The following is a 9,233-nucleotide window of genomic DNA, read 5'->3' as shown; positions in this document are numbered from 1 at the left end:
ACACAGAAATCTTTTTACAATTTTATAAGAGTTTGATGAAACCTTGCCTGGAATACTGTGGATATCTTTTGGCTTCATAACTAAGGAAAGATTGGTTTTTATTCATTCAGGGGATGTGGGCATCGCTGGTGGGAAAGCATTCATTGCTCTCCCCAGTTGCCCTTGAGAAGGTGGTAGTGAGCTGCCTTCTTGAACTGCTATAGTCTGTTGGTGTAGGTCAATTTACAATGCAGATAGAGAGGAAGTGCCAGGACTTTGACCCAATAACAGTGAAGGGATGGAAAATATATTAATATTCAGAGGTCAGAATCATGAGTAGCTTGGAGAGGAACTTGGAGATATTGGTATGTCCTTATATTCTTCTAGATGGTAATGGTTTTGAGATTGCAAGGTTCTATCTATGGAATCTTGGTGAATTTCTGCTGTTCATTTTGTAAATGGCACAGGCTACTGTTACTATACCTCATTAATGGTGGGAGACAATATTTGTGGATGTGCCAATCAAGCAGGCTTCTTCTCCATGTGGTTGAGTTTTTTTGACTGTTGTTGGAGCTGCAGTCATTCAGGGCTGTGGCAAAGTATTCTATCACACTCCTGGTGTCCTTATAGATGGTGGACAGACTCTGACGCATTAGAAAATGAGTTACTCTCTGCGGAATTCCTAGTCTCTGACCGACTCTTGTGGGTGGAGTATTTCTAGGTTGGTCCATTTAAACCTTTGCTCAATGATAATCCCAGGATGTTCATAGTGAAGTGTTCGGTGATGGTAAAGCTATTGAATGTCAAGGGAAAATGTTTGAATTTACTCTTGTCAGAGCTAGTCATTGCTTTGCATTTTTTTGATGTGATTTTTACTTGCCACATACCAGCCCAAGCCTGAATGTTGTCCAAGTCTTACTGCATTTGGACATGAACTGATTCAATATTTGAAGAATCATGAATAGTGCTGAGCATTGTGCAATCAGTGAACACACTTACAACTATTGTTGGTCGCCATGATGTGGAGATGCTGGTTTTGGACTGTAGCACTGCTCCTTCATCAGGTAGCTGTGTATTTGGAAGCACTAGGTTTCAGAGCGCTGCTCCTTCCTCAGGTAGCTGATGAAGGAGCAGCACTCCAAAAGCTAGTACTTCCAAATAAACCTGTTGGACTATAATCTGGTGTTGTGTAATTTTTAACTTTATCCTTACGTATATGTCATATGATAGAAGGAAGTTTAGTGATGAAGCAGCTGAAGATGGTTGAACCAAACCCAAAATGAGGAACTCCATCAATAATGTCCTGAATTTGCAATCAATGACCTTGAGTAACCACAACCATCTTTCTTTGTACTAGATAGTTTTCTCCTGATTCACACTCACTCTAAATGTAGGGCTCCTGGAATTGTGGCCTTGATCTCAAGGGCAGTCATTGTCACTGCATTTGTAGGATATAGTTCTTTCGTCCAATTTTGTACCAAGGCAATGATAAGATCAGGTGCTGACCTTGGAGATACTCAAACTGATCATCAGTGAGCCGATTATTTGGTGCTTGATATGGAATGATGCTGCTCCTTTAACAAGGTTATGGTGTCCTTGGCCGTTTTTTCCAGAGAGGTTGTAAAAGACACAGACTCAGAAAAGTCTAAGTTGAAGGGTTTTAGGGACAGTTTGATGAGAGCTAACAGATACTGCCTCAAGCAAAAGGCTTTTAAATTTAAAAAAAACTTGTACAATGAAAGGGGAGTGGCTCAGCTTTTCTCTGGTTTGGTTTGATTTTTGCTTGTCTGACATTCACGGAAGGCAACCAGGCAGTTGAAAAAGCTGCTGGATCCAAAGAAGCAGGTCCAAGCTGATCCTCCTGTCCTTCTGACATCTCTCCTGTAAAACCCTGTGTTTGATTTTACCTTTTGTGCCAAGGGGTGTTTATGGAGATTGCTGCAAATATTTGGAACACCATCATTAAGTTGGGATGATCTGTTGGGTTTATGGATAGACTAAGGTATTCAGTATTTTGTCCTCTTTTGTTAGTGTTTCATTCAATAATCTTGTAAATACATTCTGTTTCCTTCAAAACTAACTCACCAAGTGCATCTCTCCTGGAATACCCACATTACACCTGCTCAAAACAACAAGCAAAGTTAGGGTCTCGGCTACTTTCTTGAAATGTTTTGAGGGGTCTGGTCCATAACAGAGCACTGTTGATGGCCTCTTCAATACCTTTAGAGATAAATGAGAATGGACTGAAGGGTCAGTAATGTGTTAGGTTGGATTTGTGCTGCCGATTGTTGAAAGACATATCTGGAGAATTTTCAATATTATTAATTGTCGCTGTATTGGAACAGTTTGAATAGGGCTACAGCAAGATCTGGAGAATATGTCTTCAGTATCATTGCTGGAATATTGTAGGGCTCATAGGCTTTGCAACATCCAGTGCACTTCACCGATATGGAGTGAAGCAAATTGGCTGACAACTACTATTTTTGATACCGGGATCCTCTAGAGCGGCAAGGTGGTTAGCACTGTTGCCTCTCAGCACCAAGGACTCAAGTTTGATTCCGGGCTCAGGCAACTGTCTGTGTGGAGTTTGCACATTCTTCCTGTGTCTGCTTGGGTTTTCTCCGGGTGCTCCAGTTTCCTCCCACAGTCCAAAGATGTGCAGGTCAGGTGAATTGGCTATTGTAATTGCCCATAGTGTTAGGTACATTAGTCAAAGGGAAATGGGTCTGGGTGGGTTACTCTTCGGAGGGTCGGTGTGGACTGGTTAGGCCGAAGGGCCTGTTTCCACACTGTGGGGAATCTAATCTAATCTAGGAGGTGAAGACAGGTCATCTATTTGGCACTTCTTGCTGAAGATTGCTGGTCCTCCACTCTTCATATTACATGCATTTGAGACAGTACAACAAATGTTTACTTGATGTATTGGTCCTTGCAATGTGAGGTTATTCAAGATGAGGGGCTGAATAAATTAGGCCTATATTCTCCAATGTTTAGAAAAATGAGAGGTGATCTAACTGAAACACAAATGAAGAATGTCAGAGGGCATGCCAGGAACAGCACAAGGCCAAATTGATAAATTGACATTTGGATTTAGGAAAATACATTAATCTACTATTAAGGAAGTAGTAGCAGTACAGTTAGAAAACTGAAACAGAAGAGGTCAAGTCAGCATGGTTTTGTGAAAGGGAAATCATGTGTGACTATTTTGTTTGAGCTCTTTGAGGGTGTAACAAGGAGGATAGATGGAGGAGAGCCAGTAGCTGTAGTTACTTAAATTTGCAAAAAGCATTCAATAAGATGCCATTTAAAAGGCTACTGCATAATGTAACAGCTCAAATTAGCATTGATAGAGGATTGGCTATCTAACAGTAATGGATTAGTGGTGCTGGAAGAGCACAGCAGTTCAGGCAGCATCCAAGGAGCTTCGAAATCGACGTTTCGGGCAAAAGCCCTTCATCAGGAATAAAGGCAGTGAGCCAGAAGCGGTGGAGAGATAAGCTAGAGGAGGGTGGGGGTGGGGAGAAAGTAGCATAGAGTATAATGGGTGAGTGGGGGAGGGGATGAAGGTGATAGGTCAGGGACGAGAGGGTGGAGTGGATAGATGGAAAAGGAGATAGGCAGGTAGGACAAGTCCGGACAAGTCATGGGGACAGTGCTGAGTTGGAAGTTTAGAACTAAGGTGAGGTGGGGGAAGGGGAAATGTGGAAACTGTTGAAGTCCACATTGATGCCCTGAGGTTGAAGTGTTCCGAGGCAGAAGATGAGGCGTTCTTCCTCCAGGCATCTGGTGGTGAGGGAGCAGCGGTGAAGGAGGCCCAGGACCTCCATGTCCTCGGCAGAGTGGGAGGGGAGTTGAAATGTTGGGCCACGGGGCGGTGTGGTTGATTGGTGCGGGTGTCCCGGAGATGTTCCCTAAAGCGCTCTGCTAGGAGGCGCCCAGTCTCCCCAATGTAGAGGAGACCGAATCGGGAGCCATGGATACAATAAATGATATTAGTGGATGTGCAAGTAAAACTTTGATGGATGTGGAAGGCTCCTTTAGGGCCTTGGATAGAGGTGAGGGAGGAGGTGTGGGCGCAGGTTTTACAGTTCCTGCAGTGGCAGGGGAAAGTGCCAGGATGGGAGGGTGGGTTGTAGGGGGGCGTGGACCCTGACCAGGTAGTCACGGAGGGAATGGTCTTTGCGGAAGGCGGAAAGGGGTGGGGAGGGAAATATATCCCTGGTGGTAGGGTCTGTTTGGAGGTGGCGGAAATGTCGGTGGATGATTTGGTTTATGCGAAGGTTGGTAGGGTGAAAGGTGAGCACCAGGGGCGTTCTGTCCTTGTTACGGTTGGAGGGGTGGGGTCTGAGGGCGGAGGTGCCGGATGTAGACGAGATGCGTTGGAGGGCATCTTTAACCATGTGGGAAGGGAAATTGCGGTCTCTAAAGAAGGAGGCCATCTGGTGTGTTCTGTGGTGGAACTGGTCCTCCTGGGAGCAGATCCGGCAGAGGCGGAGGAATTGGCAATACAGGATGGCATTTTTGCAAGAGGTAGGGTGGGAATAGCTGTAATCTAGGTAGCTGTGGGAGTCGGTGGGTTTGTAAAAAATCTCAGTGTCAAGTCGGTCGTCATTAATGGAGATGGAGAGGTCCAGGAAGGGGAGGGAGGTGTCAGAGATGGTGCAGGTAAATTTAAGGTCAGGGTGGAATGTGTTGGTGAAGTTGATGAATTACTCAACCTCCTCACGGGAGCACGAGGTGGCGCCAATGCAGTCATCAATGTAGCGGAGGAAGAGGTGGGGAATGGTGCCGGTATAATTACGGAAGATCAACTGCTCTACGTAGCCAACAAAGAGACAGGCATAGCTGGGGCCCATACGTGTACCCATGGCTACCCTTTTGGTCTGGAGGAAGTGGGAGGATTCAAAGGAGAAATTGTTAAGGGTGAGGACCAGTTCGGCCAAACGAATGAGAGTGTCGGTGGAAGGGTACTGTTGGGGACGTCTGGAGAGGAATAAACGGAGGGCTTGGAGGCCCTGGTCATGGCGGATGGAGGTGCAGAGGGATTGAATACCCATGGTGAAGATGAGGCGTTGGGTCCGGGGAAACGGAAGTCTTTGGAGGAGGTGGAGGGCGTGGGTGTTGTCTCGAACGTATGTGGGGAGTTCCTGGACTAGGGGGATAGGACAGTGACGAGGTAGGTAGAGATGAGTTCAGTAGTCTGTACTGTAGTCTGTACTGTTTGTCCTGTTCGGGCCCAAACTCTGCTGGTTTAAAGGTGGTCCGGAGTCCGTGTGGGATGAGTTGGTTACAGAGGCAGGCACTGAGGAAGCAAATGTGGCTGTGGTAGCGAGTTTGTTTCATGACATGGTTGAAGAGCTTCAGGGCAGAGGAAGTGACCTGGGAGTTGCAGTGGGAGAGGGACTCCCTGAGATTCAAAAACACCAGCAACAGTTCTCCTTCAAGATCCTCCGTTCCACGCTTGCAGCAATGCACTGGCACCTAACCTCTCTACAGTCTGCCCTGCCTCAGCTGAGGGCCACACTCTCTCAGAATTGCAAAGGACCCACTGCGTACTACATCCTCAGGAGAATTCATACTCTCAACAAACAGTATTGCAATTCCATCTCAAACATCAAAAATTGTAAGTACAACAAACTTTTATCCACCCACCTCCATAACTAGCGCTCCTCAAACATTCCAGAAGATTCCTCTGGCCTCGGAATCTATTCCGCCATTCGCCATGCGGCTGATGCAGCTGCCACCCCCACGCTGATTGATGATGTCACTTCCGCCCCCATCATGGCCACTCCCACAACCACTTCCACTCCTCACAATTCCTCATGCATCACACGTGACATCACTTCCGCCCTTCACATCATCGCTGATGCCACATGCTCAATGACTTCCGCCACCCCTACTGCCGTGGTCACCACCACTTCCGCTCCCACCAGCGCCACTCACCTGCATTCTGCTGACATGCCCCCCACAGACCCCACTGTCACTATGCCCACCCCCCAGAACCCCGAGCGGAACACTACCCCTGCTCATGACTCCACCCCCATTCCCCCCACCATCACACCCACTCCAGTTACAGGCTCCGCCCGCACTCCCAGCTCTACACCCACACCAGATCCCAGCTCCCAGCCCTGCCGAGTTTTCACCATCCCCCCAGACCTCACCCTCACTGAGGACGAACGATCAGTCCTCATCAAAGGACTCACCTTCATCCCCCTCCGTCCACGCATCAATGAATTTAATACACGCCGTGACGTCGAACAATTCTTCCGTCGCCTCCGCCTCTGAGCTTACTTTCACAATCAGGACTCCCACCCACCTTCCGAGGACCCCTTCGCCCAACTCCAACACACTGCATCCACCTGGACACCCCGCACTGGCCTATTACCTGCCCTCGACCTCTTCAGTTCCAACTGCCGCTGGGACATTAACCGCCTCAACCTGTCTACCTCTCCCCCACTCCAACCTCTCACCCTCACAACGCGCAGCCCTCCAATCCCTCTGCTCCAATCCCAACCTCACCATCAAGCCAGCGGATAAAGGGGGCGCAGTGGTAGTCTGGCGCACTGACCTCTAAACCGCTGAAGCCAAACGTCAACTCGAGGACACCTCTTCCTACTGCCCCCTTGACCATGACCCCACCCCCTATCACCAAACCATCATCTCCCAGACCAGACAGAACCTCATCACCTCAGGAGATCTCTCACCCACAGCGTCCAACCTCATAGTCCGGGAACCCCGCACTGCCCGGTTATACCTCCTTCCCAAGATCCACAAGCCTGACCACCCTGGCCGACCCATTGTCTCAGCATGTTCCTGCCCTACTGAACTCATCTCCAGGAACTCCCCACATATGTTTGAGAAACCACCCACGCCTTCCACCTCCTCCAAGACTTCCGTTTCCCCGGACCCAACGCCTCATCTTCACCATGGATATCCAATCCCTCTACACCTACATCCGCCATGACCAGGGCCTCCAAGCCCTCCAGTTTTTTCCTCTCCAGACGTCCCCAACAGTACCCTTCCACCGACACTCTCATTCGTTTGGCCGAACTGGTCCTCACCCTTAACAATTTCTCCTTTGAATCCTCCCACTTCCTCCAGACCAAAGGGGTAGTCATGGGCACACGTATGGGCCCCAGCTATGCCTGTCTCTTTGTTGGCTACGTGGAGCAGTTGATCTTCAGTAATTATACCGGCACCACTCCATACCACTTCCTCCGCTACGTTGATGACTGCATTGATGCCACCTCGTGCTCCCGCGAAGAGGTTGAGCAATTCATCAACTTCACCAACACATTCCACCCTGACCTTAAATTTACCTGCACCATCTCTGACACCTCCCTCCCCTTCCTGGACCTCTCCATCTCCATTAATGATGACCAACTTGACACTGAGATTTTTTACAAACCCACCGACTCCCACAGCTACCTAGATTACACCTCTTCCCACCCTACCTCTTGCAAAAATGCCATCCCGTATTCTCAATTCCTCCGCCTCCGCCGGATCTGCTCCCAGGAGGACCAGTTCCACCAGATGGCCTCCTTCTTTAGAGACCGCAATTTCCCTTCCCACATGGTTAAAGATGCCCTCCAACGCATCTCGTCTACATCCGGCACCTCCACCCTCAGACCCCACCCCTCCAACCGTAACAAGGACAGAACGCCCCTGGTGCTCACCTTCCACCCTACCAACCTTCGCATAAACCAAATCATCCACCGACATTTCCGCCACCTCCAAACAGACCCTACCACCAGGGATATATTTCCCTCCCCACCCCTTTCCGCCTTCCGCAAAGACGGTTCCCTCTGTGACTACCTGCTCAGGTCCACGCCCCCCTACAACCCACCCTCCCATCCTGGCATTTTCCCCTGCCACCGCAGGAACTGTAAAACCTGCATCCACATCTCCTCCCTTACCTCTAACCAAGGCCCTAACGGAGCCTTCCACATCCATCAAAGTTTTACTTGCACATCCACTAATATCATCTATTGTATCCGTTGCTCCCGATGCGGTCTCCTCTACATTGGGGAGACTGGATGCCTCCTAGCAGAGCGCTTTAGGGAATATCTCCGGGACATTCGCACCAATCAACCACACCGCCCCGTGGCCCAACATTTCAACTCCCCCTCCCTCTCTGCCGAGGACATGGAGGTCCTGGGCCTCCTTCACCACCGCTCCCTCACCACCAGACGCCTGGAGGAAGAACACCTCATCTTCTGCTCAGAACACTTCAACCCCAGGGCATCAATGTGGACTTCAACAGTTTCCTCATTACCTCTTACCCCACCTCACCCTAGTTCTAATCTTCCAGCTCAGCACTGTCCCCATGACTTGTCCGGACTTGTCCTACCTGCCTATATCCTTTTCCACCTATCCACTCTTTCCTCTCCTCACTGATCTCTCACCTTCATCCCCTCCCCCACTCACCATTGTACTCTATGCTACTTTCTCCCCATCTCCACCCTCCTCTAGCTTATCTCTCCACGCTTCAGGCTCACTGCCCGTATTCCTGATGAAGGGCTTTTGCCCGAAACGTCGATTTCGAAACTCTTTGGATGCTGCCTGAACTGCTGTGCTCTTCCAGCACCACTAACCCAAAATCAGGTTTCCAGCATCTGCAGTCATTGTTTTTACCTGTCTAACAGTAATGCAAAGTCATGATTAATGAATTATATTCAGGTTGCCAAAGGGATCAATTTTGTTCTCAACCATTTACATTCTACGTTAATGTCTTGGTAATAGCTGTACTGTAACCAAAGTTGATGAATATACAAAAGCAAATTGGAATCCAAAGAGTCTTCAAAGAGATATAGATAGTTTCAGTGGCAGATAGGAACAAGAGTAGGTCCTTCAGCCTAAGCTCCAACAGACTATTATACCATTCATTGACATAATGGCTGATCCGTGGCCTGTGGCCTTAGGCCCATACTCCTTAAAATCTTTACTTCACAAAAATGTATCTATATCCAGGGTCCACTGCCAAAACCATCTGATGAATGAGCAGTGCTCCAAAAGCTAGTGCTTCCAAATAAACCTGTTGGACTATAACCTGATGTTGTGACATTTTTAACTTTGTATCCCAGGTCTAGATTCTCCAACAAGTGGAAAAAATTTACCTTTGTCTATCCGGTCTTTCCTAATATTATCTTGAAAACTTTGATTAGATCACATGTTAAGCTTCTAAATTCTGGAGAAAACATGCTTAATTTGTGTAATCTCTCCTCATGTAAACCTATGTTGCATTCCCTCAAAGG

General features: G+C 48.3%; 1 pseudogene; it reads left to right on the top strand.

The window, feature by feature from the left end:
• Positions 1-7,095: 7,095 nt before the first annotated feature.
• LOC148151906 (uncharacterized) lies at positions 7,096-8,276 on the top strand (annotated as a pseudogene).
• Positions 8,277-9,233: the final 957 nt, after the last annotated feature.

Source organism: Chiloscyllium plagiosum, unplaced genomic scaffold (assembly GCF_037043375.1).
Source record: "Chiloscyllium plagiosum isolate Xiang-an unplaced genomic scaffold, Cpla_swu_hap1 HiC_scaffold_2, whole genome shotgun sequence".
NCBI classification, from domain to species: domain Eukaryota; kingdom Metazoa; phylum Chordata; class Chondrichthyes; order Orectolobiformes; family Hemiscylliidae; genus Chiloscyllium; species Chiloscyllium plagiosum.
The sequence above is the reverse complement of the archived record's forward strand: the minus strand, read 5'-3'. Positions and strand labels throughout refer to the sequence as shown.